The 22,708-nt window shown below is 36.3% G+C and overlaps 1 pseudogene; it reads left to right on the forward strand.

Moving 5' to 3' along the window:
• Positions 1-509: 509 nt before the first annotated feature.
• LOC109456492 (small ribosomal subunit protein uS2) overlaps positions 510-22,708 on the forward strand; it is a 141,717-nt pseudogene continuing 119,518 nt past the window's right edge.

Consider the following 22,708-nt stretch of genomic DNA (forward strand, 5'->3'; position numbering starts at 1 on the left):
ATAAATAAAATAATAACCTCGTGCTTATAAAAATCAAAAATAGGTTGTGAGGTAGAATGCAGAGGGTCAGGGTGTGCGGATTAAGATAGAGGCTGTAAATACAAGGGTGCCTGTGGTGGCAGCATTCTGAGCTGGTTCCCCCAAATCCTAGTCCCCTGTTTTACATGCTTCATATATGAGTAATTCCCTCCCGAGTGCAGACAGAAACTGTGATTATGATGAGATATCAACCCTACAATCAGGTTCCATTATATGGCACAGGTGAAGGGATCTTACAGATAGAATAAAGGCCCCTAATTAGTTGGCTTTGAGTTTTGAGTTCATTGAAAGGGAAATTATACTGGGTGGGCCTGACCTAATCGAATGAACCTGTAAGGCTGTCCTTGAAGCAGTAACTGCCCTGTTGTGGGGAGGCCTAGGGAAGGAGCCTTCTGGGTTATGGAAAGCAGCCTCTAGGAGCTGAGAGTGATCCCTGGCTGACAGCTTGGAAGAAAATAGGAACCTCAGTCATGGAGCTGCAAGAAGATGAAGTCTGCCAACCAGCTGAGGGAGCTCGGAAGTGGATTTCAGGAGCTAAACCTCCAGATGAGGATGTAGTCAGTCGAGACCTTGATTTCAGCCGTGTGAGACACTAAGCAGGGGACCCACCTAAAACATGCCAGACTCCTGGCCCATGGGAGCTGTGAGATTATGAACTAATGTTGTAAGCTGCTAAGGTTGTAGCAATTTGTTATGTGGAAATATAAAACAGATACAGCCAGAGGCCATAGTGTGTGTGTGTGTGTGTGTGTGTGTGTGTGTGTGTGTGTATGTGTGTGTGTATACTTCGTGCCCTGGGAGAACTTAGAGACGTTGAAACAATGGGCAGGACCTAATACATATTCTTACTGTTGTTCTATATGCCTTTTGTGCACTTATCCTTGATTTATGTTTTAGGTCTAAATAGCTCTTTTCCTAACCTGTTTTTTTTTGTGTGTGTTTTTCCATATTTTACCTATGTCTCTTATTTTTTTTAATCTTTATTAAATTTATTGGGATGACATAGTAAAATTATATAGGTTTCAAGTGTACATTTCTATAACACATCATCTATATATTGCATTGTGTGCTCACCACCCAGAGTCAGTTCTCCTTCCATCAATATATATTTGACTCCATTTACCCTCTTCTACCACCCACCTCATATGGTTCTTGACATTTTCTGTCTGACTTATTTCACTTAGCATGATAATCTCAAGATCCATCCTCTTATGTGCACACCTTCTATAATTAAATTAATTTTTTCTCATCTTAATGATCCAATGATCGACACAAAGTTTTTGTTTATTATTTTGTTTTGTTCTCAAAGGTGGAGTGCTAAATCCCTAAGCCTTGCAAATGCTTTTCTGCTTTGAATCCCAGGTTGCACTTATACACAGAATAGGAAGTAGAAGAAATTAGCGACTGGCTACAAGGAGATTTAAAGCTCCTCCGGGAGTGGTAAACCTAACAGAAAACCTGCAGTTTGTGTGTGTAATCACACAAACCATTTAGATGTGGATGTTAGTGTTTAGTTAGCCCAGAATTACAGAGGGGGCCTGAAGCAACTTTATTTTGGTGATTTCAGAGTACAGAGTGGTATATGTCTGTGTCATCGGATGGCAGTCTGAATAAAAACACACCACAAGATAGACTCAGGACTGTCTATTGCACTGCAGTGCTTGTCCCCTGTTTTACCCAAAGACAGATGGACAACAAATGTCCTTCTGTTACTGGTACAAAGCTCAAACTGAATGGAATTTATCAGGGTTTTACTTCTAATCCCTCTTCTTAAGGGGTTCTGGCTGTTAGCCTTGGCAGGCAAGAGAAGGGGAACCAGATGCTCGAATGCTGAGGGCAGAGTTCTTAGATTAAAAACGACTTATTTTCATGTATTTGCATGTGCCATTCTAAGCACGAACATATCTAACTGATATCAGTGAATTTTAATGATGAATTAATATAAATAGCCAATCCCTCCCCCGCAAATAAAACCAGAATGTGTCATCTAAATCTTTAGCAATAGACATTTCTATGCTTATTACCCCAGATAATAAAGCCAGTTGAAATTTCTAAATAACACTGGTAAAAATATATTCATGAAGTACAACATTTTTATTTTAACATTCCCATAAAATGCATTCCCTCCTGGCCGTGGAACGTCCTGTTCATGAAAATACTTGCACAGCCTCCAGCTGTTCCTCTTCGTTTTCCCCACATCATTCCCACACTATCATTTTTAAAAGGCATAATAGGATTTTCCCAAATAATCACCAACTCACGATGAAATCACTTCTCCAGATCTAAGAACTCCAGCAAAGAATTTATAGGGGATTACTCTCTTATTTTCAAATAGTGCCCTATTCAGATGTATAATCACCCTACAGTTAGAGCAATAATTTCAGAAGGTCCTCAGTTATCTTAATAACGGCCATGAGATTCTAAAGGAAAAATTAATTTAAATTTGCTCTCATAATAAAGACTACAATGTACTCTGTTATCCGTGGGAGTTGGAATGGAAGAAGCGTTCTAAAATCAAAAATAGAATAATAAGACATCATAATCACAAAGTATAGTGATTAGAACAGTGACATCAAACCTGGTGGGTCATAAAAAGAAAAATCTTGGAGAGGGATTTAAAATGCATGTTCCCAGACCTACACATACCTTCTAATTCAGAATCTCTAAGATAGGACTTGAAAATCTCCAATCATGAAGCAATCCCCAGGTATTTCTGATGCAGTTAGTCTGTAGACCAGACTTTAAGAACTACAAAAATTAGGAGATATATCAGTGTATCCCATTGATTCGATAGAGTTTTAATAAGCTATTTAACTTAAAATTTTAAAAAGCAGACTTTTGGTCTAAATCCCTGCGTTTAATTTTCCAATCTCCCAAATTCCCAAGAACCAAAGGATTTCAAAAATTGTGGAAAGTTGTATCAGCTCTGAAAATCAAGGAAGAAAACCCAATTATTGTAGGAAAAGTCAAGAAATTCTGCAGAATATTGACAAGCAGACTAGATTAGGAGAATTGCTGGACAACTCACTATTCACAACTGACCCCAAGTACAGAATAGCAGAGCCTGGAGTGGAAATGGGTATTAGAACAGTGATAGGAGGTGTGGGGAGGGTGTTGCAAATCTAGATCTAACAAGGGCGAGATGACTCTGCATAATTTGCTCCCAGTTTATGTTTGAGCCATAGAGTAAGCCAAGGAAACTAAGGCCCATGCCACAGCTGGCCTCTGAAGAGACAGGCTGTGCCAGTTAGTGAACAGGGATATTATTCCAGCAAACAAAGAGGGAATAGTCTCTTTCTGGCATAGGGCAAAACTCTCTGACGTGGCTGCCCCTGGCTTTAATCCACACCCTATTTTTTAGAGGTAATTGCCCTATACTTCGGCAATGTAAAACCGTAGTAAAGCTAAACCTTCCTTCCTCCCTTCCTTCCTCCCTCCCGCCCTCCCTTCTTTCCTTCCTTCTTTCCTTCCTTCCTTCCTTCCTTCTAGATGCCAGTAGCACTCCCACCCCCAGCTATGACAGTCAATATATTTCCATACATTGCCAAATGTCCCCAGGAAAGGCAAAATCACCCCCAGTTGAGGAGCCCTGCAACTGATAGTAATGTTAAAAAATGTATAACTCTATACTAATAACACTGACAAGCTGAATTAAAAAATAATTTTTTGGAAAATATGCATTATCAAAAATTGAATTTTAAATGTAGCTCACTAAACAAAAATACAAAGACATTAAAGTTCTTATTAAAGTTTCATTATCCAAAAAGGTAAATTCCACACTTCCAATGCATTACATTGATTTGTCTGTCTATTCTTGCCCTCATACCACACTGTTTTAATTTTTGTAATAAACAATTCCTTTCAAACTTCTAAGGACTAGACCATTCACCTCCTATTTAGAATGTTATAGATAGGAGTACACAACAGAAAAATAATGAAAGTTACATATAAGTAATAAAAATTGGGCAAATTTAATAATATATGAATAATTTAAATACTATATTAACTAAAAAATTAGATTTTATAAAAGCCAATATGTCTGAAATATTATTCCAACATATAATCAATATAAAAATGAGATATTTGCATTTATTTTTAAGGCTGGATCTTTGAAGTCCAGCATGTATGTTACACTTACAGAAATTTTCAATCCAGATTAGCCATATTCTACTGCTCAATAGTTACGTGTGTATTAGACAGCATGGTTATAAAACAGATTTAAAGACAAAATTTCTCAGATTTATTTTCTGAATATAGTATTATAGAAGCATGAGGTTATAAAAAAGAAAAGAAAGAATCATAATCTCATTTAAGAATTCAGATAACAAAAACTCCACACAAAATATTAGCAAATCACTGACCTGTACCTTAAAATGATAATATGTTATTCATGATCAAGTATGGTTATTCCGGAAATGCAAGCTCTTATTCAAACTTGGACTCTATTAATATTATTATATATATATATATATATATATATATATATATATATATATATATACTATGTAAAGAAAGAAAAATTATATGATCATCTTGATACAAGAAATGTATTAAGTTAATAAAATTTAGTTTCTATGCCTGATTAAAAAAACAAAACAAATTTTAGGTAGCTCTTGGATAGGTTCTTAACATGTTACATACTACATTTTAAAATTCAAAGGCTGATGTCAAGGAGAAAAGTAAAATACAAGTGTCATTTCCAATAAAGCCAAGAGTTAAGAATAGGAATATCTTAATGTTCAAAAGATTCACTATTTTTCAAATGTCTAAGTGTCAAACTTATTAAAAATATTAGTTGGAAGATTAAGTGAGAGAGTAGCAGAGTTTTTGAAAATGAAGTGTGCTTTGCCCTATTAGATATCAATAAAAATAATAGAAAATAATTAAAATAGAGTGGAACAAGTATAGGAAGAACAAGCAGGACAATGAAACAGTGTAAAGAAAGAGACTCTATCAACATGTGGTAAAAGTTACTTCTCAATTCCAGTAGAGAATAGATAGAATCCTTCAATAAATGTTTGAACATTTTGCTGTAATATATGTTTACTGAAATACTATTGCTATGTGAAAAACTGAAAGTAACTAATATGCCTGACTATGAAATTTGTTATAGACATGATAAAATATTTATGTAATTAAATATATCCAGCCATTTTAAATTATGTTGTGGAAGAACATTTAAATCTATAGAAAAATGTTTATTATATAGTGTTCATTAAAAATAAAAGTTTACCAAATAAGCACTGTGAGGTTCTACTTTTGTATTCTCTCTGGTGTGTGTATAAAAATTGAGAGAAGACTAGAATGATATACACTAACTCAAATATTAAGATTAGTTATATACATATAGAAGACTTTTAGTTTATTTTTATTTTCTTCTGTGAATTCGCTATACTTTCTAAATGCTCAATATAAAAATATATAACTTCTCTAATCACTGAAAAAAAACCCAACTGTGTTTCCCAAAAATTAAGACCTAGCCGGACAATCCACTCTAATGCGTCCTTTGGAGCAAACATTAATATAAGACCCGGTATTATATTATATTACATTATATTACATTACATTACATTACATTACATTACATTACATTACATTACATTATATTATATTAGACTCGGTCTTATAGTAAAATAAGACCGGGTTTTATATTATTTTTTCTCCAAAAGACGCATTACAGCTGATTGTCTGGCTAGGTCTTATTTTTGGGGAAACACGGAAGTAGGGAAGTTAAAACACAGAAAAAATATATACTCTTTAACACTAAATCTACTGAGAAACATTGATCAATATATTCTAATGACCATTTTTATCAGTGTTACTACCCAACATACCCACCTGGATAAAAGTTCTGATTTTTAGTCAATGCTTATTCCTATATTTGGAACATCCTCTCTGTCCCTGAACATCAACTGTCAAAATCCCATCTAAAAACTCAAAAGCCAATGAAAAGGAAGATACATAAGTATTCAATAAGTACATAAAAAGTGCTAAACCTCATTAGTTATTAGAGAAATGCAACTTAAAACCATAATAAAATAATACAATACACAAACTAGAATATTTAGAGTTAATAAGACTAACAATACCAAAAGCTGGTGACGATACAGAGAAAACGTATATACTGCTAATATTAAGGATAAAGTACTAGTACAACGACTTTAAAAGAATATTTGACAGTTTCTTATAAAGTTAAACATATGCCTACCCTATGACCCAACAGTTCCACCAGGTAGTATTACCCAAGAGAAGTAAAGGCATATTGTACAAAAAGATTTGTACCGGAAAACTGTGTCATCTTTATTCATTAATGCTAAAGATTGGAAACCATCAAATGTCCATCAAAAAACATAACAGATAAACTGTGGTGTATTCAGAAAATGGAATACTACTGAGAAATAAAAAGGAATGAAACTGACATATGCAGCAACATGGATAAACCTCAAGAGTATCTGCTGAGCAAAAGAAGACAAATACAAAGGGCTATTTGCTATGCTATTCCATTTAGATAAAGTTCAAGTCTAGGCAAAATTTACTGGTGTTTTGCTCTAGTAGGAGGTACAAAGATTGTCTGGGAAGGGACATGAGAACTCTAGGTAACAGTAATGTTCTGTGTGTGTGTGTGTTACATAGTGTGAGTCATACCTTTGTCAAATGCATTAATCTCTAACACTTAAGATCCGCCAATTTACATAAAATATACCTCAATAAAAGTAAATATGAAGAGGCAAAGAGAAAAAGGCCATTAAACCCTGACACCTTTCCTGATCCCCACATGGGATTTGATCTTTCTCCTATTAAGCTCCCTCTCTAATATTCTCCTCTGTTTGCCCTTATCTCCCACATTCATTTATAAGCTGGCTTCAGTCCGGGACTAGGCCTTATTTAATTGTTTTTTCCCTTTTTTAAAAATCCAACATATTTCTAGCAGGGTGTCTTAGTGATCCAACCAATAGATGGATATAAGGAGAGTACTTGCTTAATCATACTGACCCAAATATTTCTCAACTTTCACAGTTCAAAGGGAATATGTTCATACCAGTCTTGTGGTACATGCATCTTCAAGAATACATTTTCTTCCAGTGGTCTATAGGTTTTTCTTGAGATTGTGGTTATGGACTGGAAAAAGCCACTGTTGTTCAGGGACACACACACACACATTCACTCACCACATACTTCTTTCCAAATTGTACTCTGTTGGATCCATGAAAAATCTTCTAACAACTATAACGTTGTAAATCCCCTAATCTCTTGGACTGATAGTGGAGAGAATCTTAACCAAACTGGGATGGAGGCATGGTGCTGAAGGAAGTCAGACATGCCACCCCAAAATATGCAACCTTGCCAGATGGACTATTTTGAGTTCAAGGCACTTAAGAAACAACAAATACAAGAAAAACTCTCTGAACTTCCTTGTTCTTAAAAGTGGGAGATAAAATTCCTATGTGAAAGATTTCCTCCCTGTACCAGAAGGAAAGTAACATTTTTATCATCAAGGACAAGAAGTTGAGACCTAGAGAATTGTACACAAACAGACCTTGTTAAAATAATTTTTGTTTTCCCCACTAGTTGAGTCACTTTTCCACAATTGCCTCTCTTTATTCAGCCTCATATAAAAAAACAAGTAGGTTGCTCCATTTCTTTGGATTTTCATTCCTTATGAAGGCTCCCAGGTCACCTCAAACTTGTATTAAATAAATGTGTATGCTTTTCTCCTTTTGATCTGTCTTACATCAATTTAACTCTCAGGCCCAGCCAAAAAGAACCCTAAGAAGGTAAAGATAAAAGTTTGCCTTTCTTATACCACTATCCTTGTTGCTTGTATACCTTCCCCTCACATACCTGATAGCAGTATGTACTGCTGTTGACCCAGTCAGTGGAATGAGACCACCCAATTGTTAAACACTTCATTCAAAACCTCTGGAGCTGATAGGTTCCTTATATGTTGTCATACAGCATATTTTACATTGAAAATTTTTTCTATTAACTTTCATTAAAATGTGGAGAAACAATTTTATTTGAAAACATTTAGTTCCCAAATATATACAAATAATAATCTCTAATAAAGCATGCACTTGAAGAAGAAAAAAATCACTGTAATTATGAAACGTCACAGGTATTAAAAATAGTTTCAAAATAGAAGTAAAAAAGTGAAAATATTAGGAGTTGGTATCAGTTAGGGGAGGTAATCATGTGGCAAAAGCAGAAGTGAGCCCCAAATCTTTCACCCTTTGGCTTCTCATAATCACCTTCTATTGCCCTAACACTGCTACATTCTCATCCCATATAATTTCTAAGGATCTTTTTGTATTCCCTTTAACTTTCCCTTGTGTTATCAAATCTCTAAGATGTAACAGAATCAAATTTGAGATTTTTACCTAATATTCTAATTAAACTTTGATATTTTATTTCCCTATCACTCCCTTCCCTTCTGCGTTGTGGCCTTGTAGGCTTTCAGCAAGTTTTATTTAGCCTTTCTTGTTTTTCCCATTTTCATTCACTAAATTGGGAGCAATTCTGAAAATCATTTTAGAAGTTATTGTTTATGGGAAGAAATTATTAGCACATCACTTTATCTTGCACTACTCAGTCCTTCACTGCTCTTCCTAGGGGCTTCTATAACACACCCTCCTTCCTACCAGTCTCATCCCCTGTCCGATCCAACCCTTAGCCTGAATGACCTTTCCAGAACACTGCATATTCATCTGCTATCAGGGACAGGGAGAATTTACACACACACACACACACACACACACACACACACACACACAAACACACGCACGCACACACACACGCACACATACATACACACACATTTCTTTAGTTTTTATGGCTAGACTCGTAGTAAAATTGAAACAAGACTAGGTTAACAAGAGAAAGCCCAATTTCATATGTGGGTCACATGGAAGGTCGTAATAAGATGCTCAGATCATAACATGAGGCTCAAAGACATGACTGAAGCAGGCACGTTTTTAAACTTTTTAGACTAAGAAACAATAAATGTGCGAGATATTCACAAGACAATAAAAGGTAGTGCTCATTAGAAAACAATCTAAGCAAGGTTTGGGTATTTGCTCATGAAGAATTTAAATAAAGGAGTAAATTAGAAAAGAGGCAACAAGATTTGTTTTTACAGACTTTCTGGCTCTGAGTTGTTTAACTCTAGCAATAGGTGGTAACGTCCAGGTGCAGAGAGAATACCTTTCGCATGGGAGATTTACTTCCTTCATCCAAAGAGACAAGGGAGTGTCCAGCTGCCCTTCGGGCACTAGCTGCTTGTGAAGTAACTTTAATTCAAAGTGATCAATATGCCATTGTGAGATATTTTGGGGTGTCCCACCTTGGATCCTACCACTGCCTGTAGGAAAAAGTTAGAATTCCTGAGAATGGCTTTAAAAGCCTGTGACCCCAACCTGACTTTCCATCCTCACCTGAGTTTACCACTCCCCACCTGCCACACCAAACCCCATACGTCTTAGAAATACAGGACCTTTTGAAGCAGTGCTTCTGATAAAACAGTTTCAACACCATCGACATTTTGCCAACTGCTGTATTTTTTTACTATGTTTATCAAGTTGACATTGGTTAGTAAATTACATAAGTTTCAAGTGCACAATTCTATAATACATCATCTGTATATTGCATTGTGTATTCAGCACCCAAAGTCTAGTCTCCTTCTGTCACCATAAATGTGACTCCCTTTACTCTCTTCATACCCCACCCACCCACCTTCCCTTCTGATAAACACCATATTGTTGTCTGTGTCTATCATTTGTTTGTTCTTTTTCCACTTTCTCTTATATCCCACATATGAGTGAAATCATATGGTTCTTGTCCTTTTCTATCTGACTTATTTCGCTTAGCATAATAATCTCAAGATCGATCCATGTTGTCGCAAATGGCAGTATTTCATCTTTTCTTACTGCAGAATAGTATATCATTGTAGATATGTAGCATATTTTTTTTATCCAATCATCTATCAAAGGACACTTAGGTTATTTCCACGTCTTGTCTACTGTGTATAATACTGCAATGAAATAAGTGTACATATATTTTTATGAATAAATGTTTTCAAAATTTGGGGGTAGATACCCAGAAGAGGGATCACTGGGTCATGTGGTAGCTCTATTTTAAATTCTTTTAGGAACCTCCATACTGTTTTCCATACATCTTCACCAGCAATATATGAGGGTTCCTTTTTCTCCGCAACCTCTCTGACACTTCTTACTTGTCTTATTAATAATAGCCATTTTAAGATGTATGAGGTGGTATCTCACTGTGGTTTTGATTTCCATTTCACTTGTAGCTAGTGAAGTTGAACATCTTTTTATATGTCTGTTGGCCATTTGTATGGTTTCTTGTAAAAATGCCTATTAAGGCCCTCTGCCCATTTTTTAATAAGATTGTTTTTTTGTTGTTGAGTTATATGAGTTCTTTATATTTTGGGGGTATTAGCCCCTTATCGGAAGTATTGTTTGCAAATATTTTCAGGTGTACAAAAAAAACACCATTAGGTTGGTTTCCTTTTTGTTTTGTTAATAGTTTCTTTTTGCTGTACAGGAGCTTTTTAATTTGATATAGTCCCATTCATTTATTTTAGCTTTTACTTCCCTTGCCTTTGGGGTCAAGTTCATAAAATCCTGTCTGAGATCAAGGTCCATAAATTTAGTACCTATGCTTTTTTCAATGTATTTTATTGTCCCAGGCCTTATATTAGGTCTTTGATCCATTTTGAGTTAATTTTTTTTTTGTACAGTGTCAAATAGCAGTATAGCTTCATTCTTTTGTATGTGGCTTTCCAACTGTCCCAACACCATTTATTGAAGAGGCTTTCTTTTCTTCATTGTATGTTTCTGGCTCCTTTGTCGAAAATCAGTTGCCCCATACACATGTGGGTTTATTTCTGGGCTCTCAATTCTGTTTCATTGGTCAGTTCATCTGTTTTTCTGTCAATGCCATACTGCTTTGTTTATTGCAACTTTGTAGTGTCATTTGAAGTCAGTGTGATACCTCTGGCTTTGTTTTGTTTTGTTTTTTCAGGATTGCTTTGGCTATGTGGGCTCTTTTGTGGTTCCATACAAATTTGATGATGATTTTTCTGTTCTATTTCTTTGAAAAATGACATTGGAATTTTGATGACAATTGCATTAAATCTGTATATTGCTTTAGATAATATGCTCATTTTAACTATGTTGATTTTTCCAATCCATGAACACAGAATATCTTTCCCTTTCTTTGTGTCTTCTTCTATTTCTTTCAACATTTTTAGCATATAAGTCCTTCACATCCTTCAATAAGTTTATTCCTAGGTAGTTTATTCTTTTTGTTGCAATTACAAATGGAATTTTTAAAATTTCTTTTTCTAATATTTTTTTGTTACTATAGGAACACAGCATATTTTTGTACATTGATTTTATATCCTGCAACTTTACTGTATTTGTTTATTGTTTCTAATAGTTTTTTGGTGGAGCCTTTATGGTTTTCTCTATAAAGAATCATATCATCTGCAAAAAGTGACAATTTTACTTCTTCATTCTTCCAGGACTATGTTGAATAACAGAGGTGAGAGTGGGGGATCCTTGTCTAGTTCTTGATCTTAGATGGAAAGCTTTCAATTTTTCACCATTGAGTTTTATATTAGCTGAGGGTTTGTCATATATGGCTTTCAGTATGTTGAGGTACATTCCTTTTTTACCCATTTTAATCATAAATGGCTGTTGTGTATTGTCAAGTGCATTTTCTGTATCTATTGATGTGATCATATAATTTTTACCCTTTATTTTATCAATGTGGTGTATCACATTGATCAATTTGCCTATCTTGAACCATCCTTGTGCCCCTAGAATGAACTCCACTTGATTGTGATATATTATCTTATTAATGTATTGTTTTATTCAGTTTGTTTGTATTTTGTTTAGGAGTTTTGCATCTATTATCATCAGAGATATTGGTCTGTAATTTTCCTTTTTTATGTTGTCCTTGACTGGTATCAGGGTAATATTGGTCTCATAAAATGAGTTAGGGAGCATTGTCCATTCTTCAATTTCTTGGAAGAGTTTGAGAAGGACAGATATTAAATCATCTTTGAATGTTTGGTAGAATTCACTGCTGAAGCCATCTGGTCCTGGACTTTCACTTTTTGGGCGGTTTTTCATGACTGTTTCAATTTCCTTACTGTTGATTGGTCTATTTAGATTTTCCAATTCTTGATGATTTAGTCTAGGAAAGCTATATATTTCAAAGAACTCGTCCATTTCCTCTAGGTTATCAAATTTGGTGGTATTCTTGTGTAATCCTTAGTATTTCTGTGATGTCCATTGTAACTTCTCCTTTTTCATTCCTGATTTTGATTATTTGATTCTTTTTTTCTTTTCTCCTTCATGAATCTAGCCAGAGGATTGTCAATTTTATTAATCTTCTCAAAAAACCAACTCTGCCTGGGCATTTGTGGAAATAAAATCGTCCTTTCTTTTTAAGTATTTGCATTAAATTTTTTTCTACAGTCTTCTTGTTCTCTATTTTATTTAATTCTGTTCTAATTTTTATTATTTCCTTCCTTCTACTGCTTTGGGCTTTGTTTTTTCTTTTCTTTTTCATTTTCTTTCTTTTTTTTCCTTTCTAGTTCTTTAAGGTGAAATGTTAGGTTGTTTATTTGAGATTTTTCATATTGCTTAAGATAGGCTGTAATGCTATATATATTTCCCTCCTTCACATATAAATGATAACTTTGCTGGATATATTATTCTTGACTGGTGATTTCTCTCTTTCAATAATTTGAATATTTGATTCCACTCTTTCCTAGCTTACAGTGTTTCTGTTGAAAAATATGATAATGATCTAACGGGATTTCCTTTATAGACTTACTGTCTTCTTTTCTTTGGATGCCTTGAGAATTCTTTGTCATTCATTTTTGACAGTTTTAATATAATGCCTCAGAGAAGACTTCTTTGGACTGAGATAATCATGTGTTCTATTAGCTTCTTGGATACAAGGATCCAGTTTTTTCCATATGTTTGGGAAGTTCTCATTGATTATTTCTTTGAATAGGCTGTCTATTCCCTTCTGCTCTTCTCCTTCAGGTATACCCATTATTTTTATATTGCTGTTTCTAATGGAGTCAGATAGTTCTTGTAGAATTCTTTCTCTTTTTCCTCTTGATTCTTTCCCTTCTTCCACCTGAGTCATTTCTAGATTTCTACCTTCAAAATCACTATTTCTTTCCTCCATCTTGTTTGTTGTATTCCCTAAGCTTGCTAGTTTCTTCTTCGTTTCATTTATTGAGTTCTTCAGCTCCAGAATTTCTGCTTGGTTATTTTTTATAGTTTCAATCTCTTTGGTGAAGTACTCCTTTTGTTTATTGATTTTATTTCTGAGCTCATTGAATTGCTTTTCTGAGTTTTCTTGAACATCATTGAGTTTTTCCATAACTGTAGTCTTGAATTCTCTACCATGTAAATCACAGTCCTCCATGTCTTTAAGTTTATTTAGAGATTTTATTTTTTCTTTCTGAATTCCCTGTTACCTTGATTATTCATTGTGCTTGATGTGTTATTTCTCTGCCTGAGCATTTGCATTTATGGGAATGAAATCTTCCCTTCTTTTTTAAGTATTTGACACCACTGTTTAGCAGGTTGATAAGTAGAGATCTTTCTTTTGTTTTCCAGTAGGTGGTGCTGAAGAGTAAGTTTTTATTTTCTCTTACCTGCACTACTGGGGCTTCCAGGATGTCTGGAAGTAGTGTCAACTGGGCCATGGGAAACACCTGGTATTCCCTGAGGAGGTAGGAACCCCTTTTACAACCAGGTCACCTCAGTCTCAGGCACCATTCCTGTGAATTGAAGTGTCAGGCTATGGGTTTCCTGGCCTGTGTGTTCCCAGCACAGCCTTCCTATAGCCAGAAGCCACCAGCACAATCTCTCCGCCTGAATTTACCCAACTACCTCTACCAGGTAGCCATGGGAGGGTGGGGGAAGGGTGGGTGAGGGAAGTAGATTCATGTTTCTGAGGCTCTGTTTTCCCTAGTGGGTTTAGCCACAATGAGTATAGACAACTTAGGCTGGAAAGTTTTTTTCAGCCTTTGTGATCTGCCAATCTGCCAAGTAAGGATTTTATTGCTGGGCAGCCACAGGGGGTTGGGGTGGGCAGGTTTCTGAATCTGCAGGTCCCTTTGTCTTGTGATGCCAGTTTATGGAATGCTGTGACCTTTTGTACTACTTATCTACCCCTGACCCTAGGCTCAGTATAAATGTGTGCTGGCCACCCAGGCCCAGTTGCTGACTTTGCCCCTCTGGTTTGCCCAGTGGAAACTGCAACCCAATCCTAAATTACTGTCACATCTACTGGATCCTCAGTGAGTGCTGGACTGTGAGTGACTTCAGCCTCTGTCCTCACCACCTCCACTCCTGTCCTGTCTCCTCTGTTTGCTCCAATACCTCCACCTTCAAATGTCTCAACGTGCAGATCTCTCAGACATGTTTGTGTGTGAGCAGGGAATCCTTTCTTGAATTATAGGTGTCCAAGTTGTTGTAACTTCAAAGGGAGAGACCTGGACATCTCACACCACCATGCTTCTTTTATCACTCACCAACTGCCATTTTGATACCATTGCAAATTTAAAATGACACTTTATTTTCCAATCATTTATTTTTCACTTAACCGTTGTTTCTGACCTTTTTAGTAATAGTAAATTTTAGCAAAATTTTTCAACTGTAATTTTTTTACAAATACCAAGTGCTATTAAATCTTCTTCAAGCAAATACATTACCATCTTTTAAATTATTTGGCCCTAACCTCATCCTACATGCTTTTCCTTTTGAGCAGAAACGTGCTTAGAGGTTTCACTCCTATTTCATTTGTTAAAATATCCCACACTGTTAAACAAAAAAATTATTCTTCCAAATGCCCTATATTTTTTCATATTTCTCTTTTTTTGCTTATGTTATCGCTCCCTGAAAATGTCTTGATATTATTCTCCACCTAATTAAATATGACAGTTTACTCAAGGTGAAAGATACTAGAACATATGATCTCAAATATGCCTCTTTAGCATGTGGGTTATTTTGAGTTGAAGGCAATTGAGAACCTGCAGACCCAGAGAAAGCTCTTTACCTCCCTTGAACTACCTTAAAAAATAATGCATAAATTTTCCCTTTTGTAAAGGAAATTTACGTTTGTAAAGATATCTCCATACCAGAAGGAGAGTTACTCCAGGGAGACAGCAGTCACCTGAGAGACTCTTATCTGCGTAACAAAACATCCCTTATTTAACACATACTTTCTCCCCTTACTTTCCTGTAACTTGCCTCTTCCATCCAGAAGCCCCAAACCTCTTTTCCTTTGTTTAGCCAATAATGACATGTAAGCATTGATCATCTGGCCACATTTTTGTGCCACATTTTTCTTTGTGAACGCCCTTGCATTTATATGTAACTAAAACTGTTTGTTTTTTTTCCTCTTGTTCGTCTCTCTTTTGTCAGTGGTATTTTGGGACCCAGCTATAGAACCTAGGAGGGTAGAGGAAGAGGTTTTTTTCCTTTTCTGACAAAGTTCCACCCTAAACATTACTCCTCCTCAAAGTTTTTCCCCTTGAGGTTCTTAACACATCACTTTAAACATGAGTAGAAAGTTGAATTAACTTAGTCTCCTCATTATTTCCATTAACAGAGGCTCAAAATTGAAGATATATCTATATCAAGGCTCTAGAAGTAAAATGTTTAAGGTAGTCTACCTTTGCTCCCAGCTTATACATTACTCATGTTTCATTCCACTCTACCTTTTGCATTCCTATTGCCTTTTGTTACTGCTCCCTTGAAACATTTAACATACTCCTTGTCGCACTATGCACTAAAGCAAGTATAATTTATTTGTCACTTGTCAGGCCCAGGATAATTATCACTAAGAGTTGTTGAACATGGAAGGAAGGAAGGAAGGAAGGAAGGAAGGAAGGAAGGAAGGAAGGAAGGAAGGAAGGAAGGAAGGAAGGAAAGAAAGAGAAATGAGAAATTGTAAGGGAGGAAAGAGTTTTCTTCAATGCTCGTAAAGTCCCTGGCTGGATCTGAAAATTAAACTGACAAAGACTAATAGGAGAAAACTATACAAATATACTTAATATAAGTTATATGTGACATGGCAGCCTTCATAAGGAGAAGAAGATCCAAAGAAACAGTGGGACCTGAGTATTTTATGCTAGGTTTGATAAACAATACACAGCCATGGAGGAACATGACAGGTTAAAGAGTATGAGGTAAGTGCAGTCAATGAGAGAAACTGTTTCTTGAGATTCTTTTTTTTTTTTTTTTTTTTAAGTTTATTGGGGTGACAATTGTTAGTAAAATTACAGAGATTTCAGGTGTACAATTCTGTATTACATCATCTATAAATCCCATTGTGTGTTCACCACCCAGAGTCAGTTCTCCTTCCATCACCATATATTTGATCCCCCTTACCCTCATCTCCCACCTGCCACCCCCCTTGCCCTCTGGTAACCACTAAACTATTGTCTGTGTCTATGAGTTTTTGTTTCTTCATTTGTTTGTCTTGTTCTTTTGTTGTTTTTGGTTTATATACCACATATCAGTGAAATCATATGGTTCTGTTTTTTCTGTCTGACTTATTTCGCTTAGCATTATAATCTCAAGATCCAGCCATGTTGTCACAAATGGTCCTATTTCATCTTTTCTTACCACCGAATAGTATTCCATTGTGTGTGTGTATATATATATATATATATATATATATATATATATATATATATACAACTTCTTTATCCATTCATCTATCAGAGGACATTTTGTGTCTTGGACACCATCAATAAAGCTGCAATGAACATTGGAGCACACGTGTCTTTATGTATAAATGTTTTCAGATTTTTTGGGTAGATACCCAGGAGAGAGATTGCCGGGTCATATGGTAATTCTATTTGTAATTTTTTGAGGAACCACCACACTGCCTTCCATAGCAGCTGCATCAGTCTGCATTCCCACCAACAATGTATGAGGGTTCTTTTTTCTCCACAGCCTCTCCAACACTTGTTACTATTTGTCTTGTTGATGATAGCCATTCTGACTGGGGTGAGGTGATATCTCATTGTGGTATTTATTTGCATTTCTCTGATGATTAGTGATGTTGAGCATTTTTTCATATGTCTATTTGCCATTTGTATGCCCTCTTTGGAGAAATGTCTTTACTCTGCCCATTTTTCAATTGGGTTGTTTGTTTTTTTGTTGTTGAGTTGCATGAGTTCCTTGTATATTTGGATATTAGCCCGTTATCGGAGGCATTGTTTGCAAAAATCTTCTCCCATTCAGTTGGTGGCCTCTTTATTTTGCGAGGATTTCTTTTGCTGTGCAGAAGGTTTTAAGTTTGATATGGTCCCATTCATTTATTTTAGCTTTTCCTTTCCTTGCCTTTGGAGTCAAATTCATAAAATGCTCTTTGAAAGCAAGGTCCATAAGTTTAGTACCTATGTTTTCTTCTATGCAGTTTATTGTTTCAGGTCTTATGCATAGGTCTTTGATCCATGTTGAATTAATTTTGGTACATGGTGACAGATAGCAGTCCAGTTTCATTCTTTTGCACGTGGCTTTCCAATTCTCCCAGCACCATTTAGTGAAGAAGCTGTCTTTACTCCATTGCATGTTTTTTGCTTCTTTGTCAAAAATTATCTGTCGATATATATGTAGTTGTATTTCTGGGTTCTCAATTCTATTCCATTGGTCTATGTGTCTGTTTTTCTGCCAATATCATGCTATTTTGATTATTGTTGCCCTGTAGTACAAGCTAAAGTCAGGAAGTGTGATACCTCCAGTATTGTTCTTTTTTCTTAAGATTACTTTGGCTATTCGGGGTCTTTTGTGGTTCCAAACAAATCTGATGATTTTTTGTTCTATTTCTTTAAAAAATGCCACTGGGATTTTGATGGGGATTTTGATGGGGATTTCATTAAATCTGTATATTGCTTTGGGTAATATGGCCATTTTAACTATGTTGATTCTTCCAATCCGTGAGCATGCAATGTCTTTCCATTTCTTTTTGTCTCCTTCCATTTCTTTTAAAAATGTCTTGTAGTTTTCAGCTTATAGGTCTTCCACATCCTTGGTTAAGTTTATTCCTAGGTATTTTATTATTTTTGCTGCAATTGCAAAACGAATTTTTGTTTTTAATTTCTTTTTCTGAGATTTCATTGTTAGTATATAGGAATGCAATGGAGTTTTGTACGTTGATTTTGTAACCGGCCACATTACTGTATTCGTTGATTATTTCTAGTAGCTTTTTGGTGGAGTCTTTAGGGTTTTCTCTATATAGCATCATGTCATCTGCTAAGAGTGACAATTTAACTTCTTCATTCCCAATTCGGATGCCTTTTATTGCTTTCTCTTGCCTGATTGCTCTGGCGAGGACTTCCAACACTATGTTGAAAAGCAGAGGTGATAGGGGACAGCCCTGTCGTGTTCCTGAACGTAGAGCAAAGGGCTTCAGTTTTTCACCGTTAATTATGAGATTAGCTGAGGGTTTGTCATATATGGCCTTCATTATGTTAAGGTATTTTCCTTCTATACCTATTTTATTAAGTGTTTTAATCATAAATGGATGTTGTATCTTGTCAAATGCTTTTTCTGCATCAATTGATATAATCAGATGATTTTTGTCCTTTATTTTGTTTATGTGATGTATCACATTGATGGATTTGCGTATGTTGAACCTTCCTTGTGCCCCTGAGATGAACCCTATTTGGTCATGATGAATAATCCTTTTAATACATTGTTGCATTCAATTTGCTAGAATTTTATTTAGGTTTTTTACATCTGTATTCATCAGAGATATTGGTCTGTAATTCTCTTTTTTTGTGTTGTCCTTGACAGATTTTGGTATCAGGGTAATGTTGGCCTCATAAAATGAGTTAGGGCATACTGTCTCTTCTTCAATTTTTTAGAAGAGTTTGAGCAGGATTGGTATAAGATCCTCTTTGAAGGTTTGGTAGAATTCACTAGTGAAGCCATCTGGTCCCAGAATTTTGCTTTTGGGAAGGTTTTGGATGATTGATTCAATTTCATTACTGGTGATCAGTCTGTTTAGATTTTCCAATTCTTCATGGTTCATCCTAGGAAGGCTATATGTTTCTAAGAACTTGTCCATTTCTTCTAGGTTATTGAATTTGGTGGTATATAGTCCTTCATAGTATTCTTGAATGATCCTTTGTATTTCTGTGGCATCAGTGATAACTTCCCCTTTTTCATTTCTGATTTTGTTTATTAGGGTCTTCTCTCTTTTTAATCTTAATGAGACTAGCCAAGGGTTTGTCAAAAAACTGCTTTCACTGCATCCCCAAAATTTTGGTAGGATGTATTTTCATTGTCATTTGTTTCTATGTATCTTTTGATCTCTCCTCTAATTTCTTCTTTGACCCAGTCGTTCTTTAAAAGTATGTTGTTTAATCTCCATGTATTTGTGTTTTTTCCCGCTTTCTTTTTGCAGTTGATATCCAATTTCAAAGCCTTGTGATCAGAGAATATGCTTGGTATGATTTCAATCTTCTTAAATTTGCTGAGGTTAGTTTTATGTCCCAATATATGGTCTATCCTTGAGAATGTTCCCTGTACACTAGAAAAAAATGTATAGTCTGATATTTTAGGATGAAGTGCTCTATATATGTCAATTATGTCCATTTCATCTAATGTGTCATTTAGGGCTGCTATTTTGTTATTTATTTTCTGTTTGGATGATCTATCCATAGCTGTCAATGATGTATTTAGGTCCCCTAGTATAATTGTGTTTTGGTCAATATCTCCCTTTAGTTCTGTTAGTAGTTGCTTGGTATATTTTGGTGCTCCCTGATTGGGGGCATAAATATTGATGACTGTTATGTCTTCTTGTTGTATAGTCCCCTTTACCATTATGAAATGTCCATCTTTGTCTCTTGTTATCTTTTTCACCCTGAAGTCTGTTTCATCTGATATCATTATGGCTACACCTGATTTTCGCTGGGTACCATTTGCTTGGAGTGTCAATTTCCACCCTTTCACTTTGAGTCTATGCTATTCCTTGTAGCTGAGATGTGTCTCTTGGAGACAGCATATGGTTGGGTTTAGTTTTTTGATCCAATCTGCTACTCTGTGCCTTTTTATTGGTGAGTTCAGTCCATTTATATTTAGGGTGATTATTGACATGTGAGGATTTCCTGTCATTCTATCTTTAGTTTTCTGGTAAGGCTGTGTCTCCATGGTTTCTTTGCCTTTTTGTTGTTGTCTATTATTTCTATGTGGTGGTATTCTATGATGTTTCCCTCTGTTTCTTCTTTTATTACAGTATATATTTCAGTTCTGGATTTTTTTTTTTTTTTGAGTGGTTACACTTAAGTTAATATAAATGGAAGTTTGATATTTAGAGTATTCCATTTTCTTCAGCACTCATATTTCTCCATTCCCATATTCCGGTTCAGGCCTTTACTCTCCCCCTTTTTATTTTTGGTTGCCACTAATTGTCCCTGTTGATGGTGGTCGAATAGCCTCCTTTAGTATTTCTTGTAGCGCGGGTTGTGTATTAGAAAATTCCCTCAGCTTCTGTATATCTGGAAAGATCTTTTTTCTTCCTTCATATCTAAAGGATATCTTTGCTGGATATATTATTCTTGGCTCATAATTGCTCTCTTTCAATAGTTTGAATATATGGTTCCACTCCCTCCTGGCTTGTAGAGTTTCTGCTGAAATATCTGATGATAATCTAATGGGCTTTATTTTGTAGGTTACCGTCTTCTTTTCTCTGGCTGCCTTGAGGATTCTTTCTTTGTCGTTGATTTTAGACAGCTTCAATACAATGTGCTTTGGAGAAGGCCTGTTGGGACTGAGGTAATTAGGTGTTCTATTTGCTTCTTGGATTCAAAGATCCAGTTCTGTCCACAAGTTTGGGAAGTTCTCATCAACAATTTGTTTGAATATATTCTCTGTTCCCTTCTCTCTTTCTTCTCCTTCTGGTATGCCCATTATTCTTATATTGCTCTTTCTGATGGAGTCAGAAAGTTCTTGTAGAGTTCTTTCATTTCTTTTAAGTCTCAAGTCTCTTTCTTCTTCCATCCATGTCATTTCCAGGTTTCTATCTTCGATGTCACTGATTCTTTCATCCATCTGGTCAACTGGCTATTTCATTCTTAATTTCTTCTATTGAGTTCTTAATCTCCAGAAATTCTATTTGGTTCTTTTTTAAAATTTCGATCTCTTTGGTAAAATGCTCATGTTGTTCTTTGATTGTGTTTCTGAGTTCATTAAACTGCCTTTCTGTGTTTTCTTGTATCTCATTGAGTTTTTTCAGAACTGCAATCTTGAATTCTCCGTCATTTAAGTCACATATTTCCATATCTTTAAGTTCCTTTTCTGGAGGCTTTTCACTTTCTTTCTGAGCCGTCTTGTTGCTTTGGTTATGCATGACAATTACTGATTTATTATTTCTCTTCCTAAACATCTATAGGAGTGGCTTCTGCAACAGGTTGATAGGAAAAGGTCTTTCTTTTGTTTTCCAGTACTTGATGGTAGAATGTTTTATTTTCTCTCTTACTGCAGCCTTTTTTCTCTCTCACACTGTAGTGCTATGTTTTCTCTGCACTATTCCAGCTTCTCACACAATGGGGGGATTCCGTAGGAGACGGGCTTCTCCTCTGTTAATATCTTCTCCTGGGTCACAGGGCGCAGTGTCCTTGTGGGTATTTGGAGAGCTTTTAAAGTTCCAAAGCTCTCCCTTTACCAGATTCAGAGCCCGTGAGTTTCAGCAGTTCTGTTTACTCCTGCAGGGATCCACCCAGATAGGTGGGGCCAGGGGCAGGGTGAGTTGTAAGAGGTGGCCCAGAGCAATGGTGGCAACCACCACCACAGCTGGTCCTGCTTCCACAGCTCCCTCCCCTTTGCCAGAACTAGTTGGGCTGTAAATCTGTGTCTGCGGTCCACAGTTCTCAGAACAGCAAATATTTTGTTATTTTGATCTGACACTGCTACTGTTCCGCTTCTAGTACTGGGCCAGTGGGGGTGGGGCGAGCTCTGGGATGGTGAGGAGGGAGCGGCTAGTCTCAGTGCCTAAGGCTTCCATTCTCTGCTCAGCAGTGAGAGCTTAAACCACCGTTTTCAGCCTTCTTCCCACAGTCTTTTCTCTGAGGTTTCTGCCGTGAGCGTTGGGTTCAGCCGTGTTATATGCTGTCCCCTCAGCCCTGTGGGCCATAAATGGAGCCCAACCAGTCCAAGTTCTTCCATCTCCCACAGCTGCAATAGTTCCGGGATGCAGCAAGCTCAGAGCACCAAGCTAGGTCTGTGTCTTGCACCTGCGTGGCTCCATCTCTGCACTTCTCCCTTCCTTCCTCCCCGCTCGCACGATTCGCCCACCTTTAGGTGAATTCAGTAGTGGGCCTCTTTGTCTTGCCTGTCTGCTGGGCAGGGAGTCCTTTATGGAGTTATAGTTTTTCCATTTGTTGTAAATTCCAGGGGAGATTTACAGAGGCTCACCTCATGCCGCCATTTTGATGACATCTCTGTTGAGATTCTTCTTGAGATTCCTTTATCTTCAGAGATAAGGATGCTCCTTTCCTCTAGGTATAGAGAGGGCACTTCTCAAGTGAGGGTTTTACCAAATGTTTCAGGGGAGAACGGCAAAGAAGTGGGGGAAATGAAAGTGGCCTTCCTGATTGTGCCAT

This window comes from Rhinolophus sinicus, linkage group LG01, assembly GCF_036562045.2.
Source record: "Rhinolophus sinicus isolate RSC01 linkage group LG01, ASM3656204v1, whole genome shotgun sequence".
In the NCBI taxonomy this organism is placed as follows: Eukaryota; Metazoa; Chordata; class Mammalia; order Chiroptera; family Rhinolophidae; genus Rhinolophus; species Rhinolophus sinicus.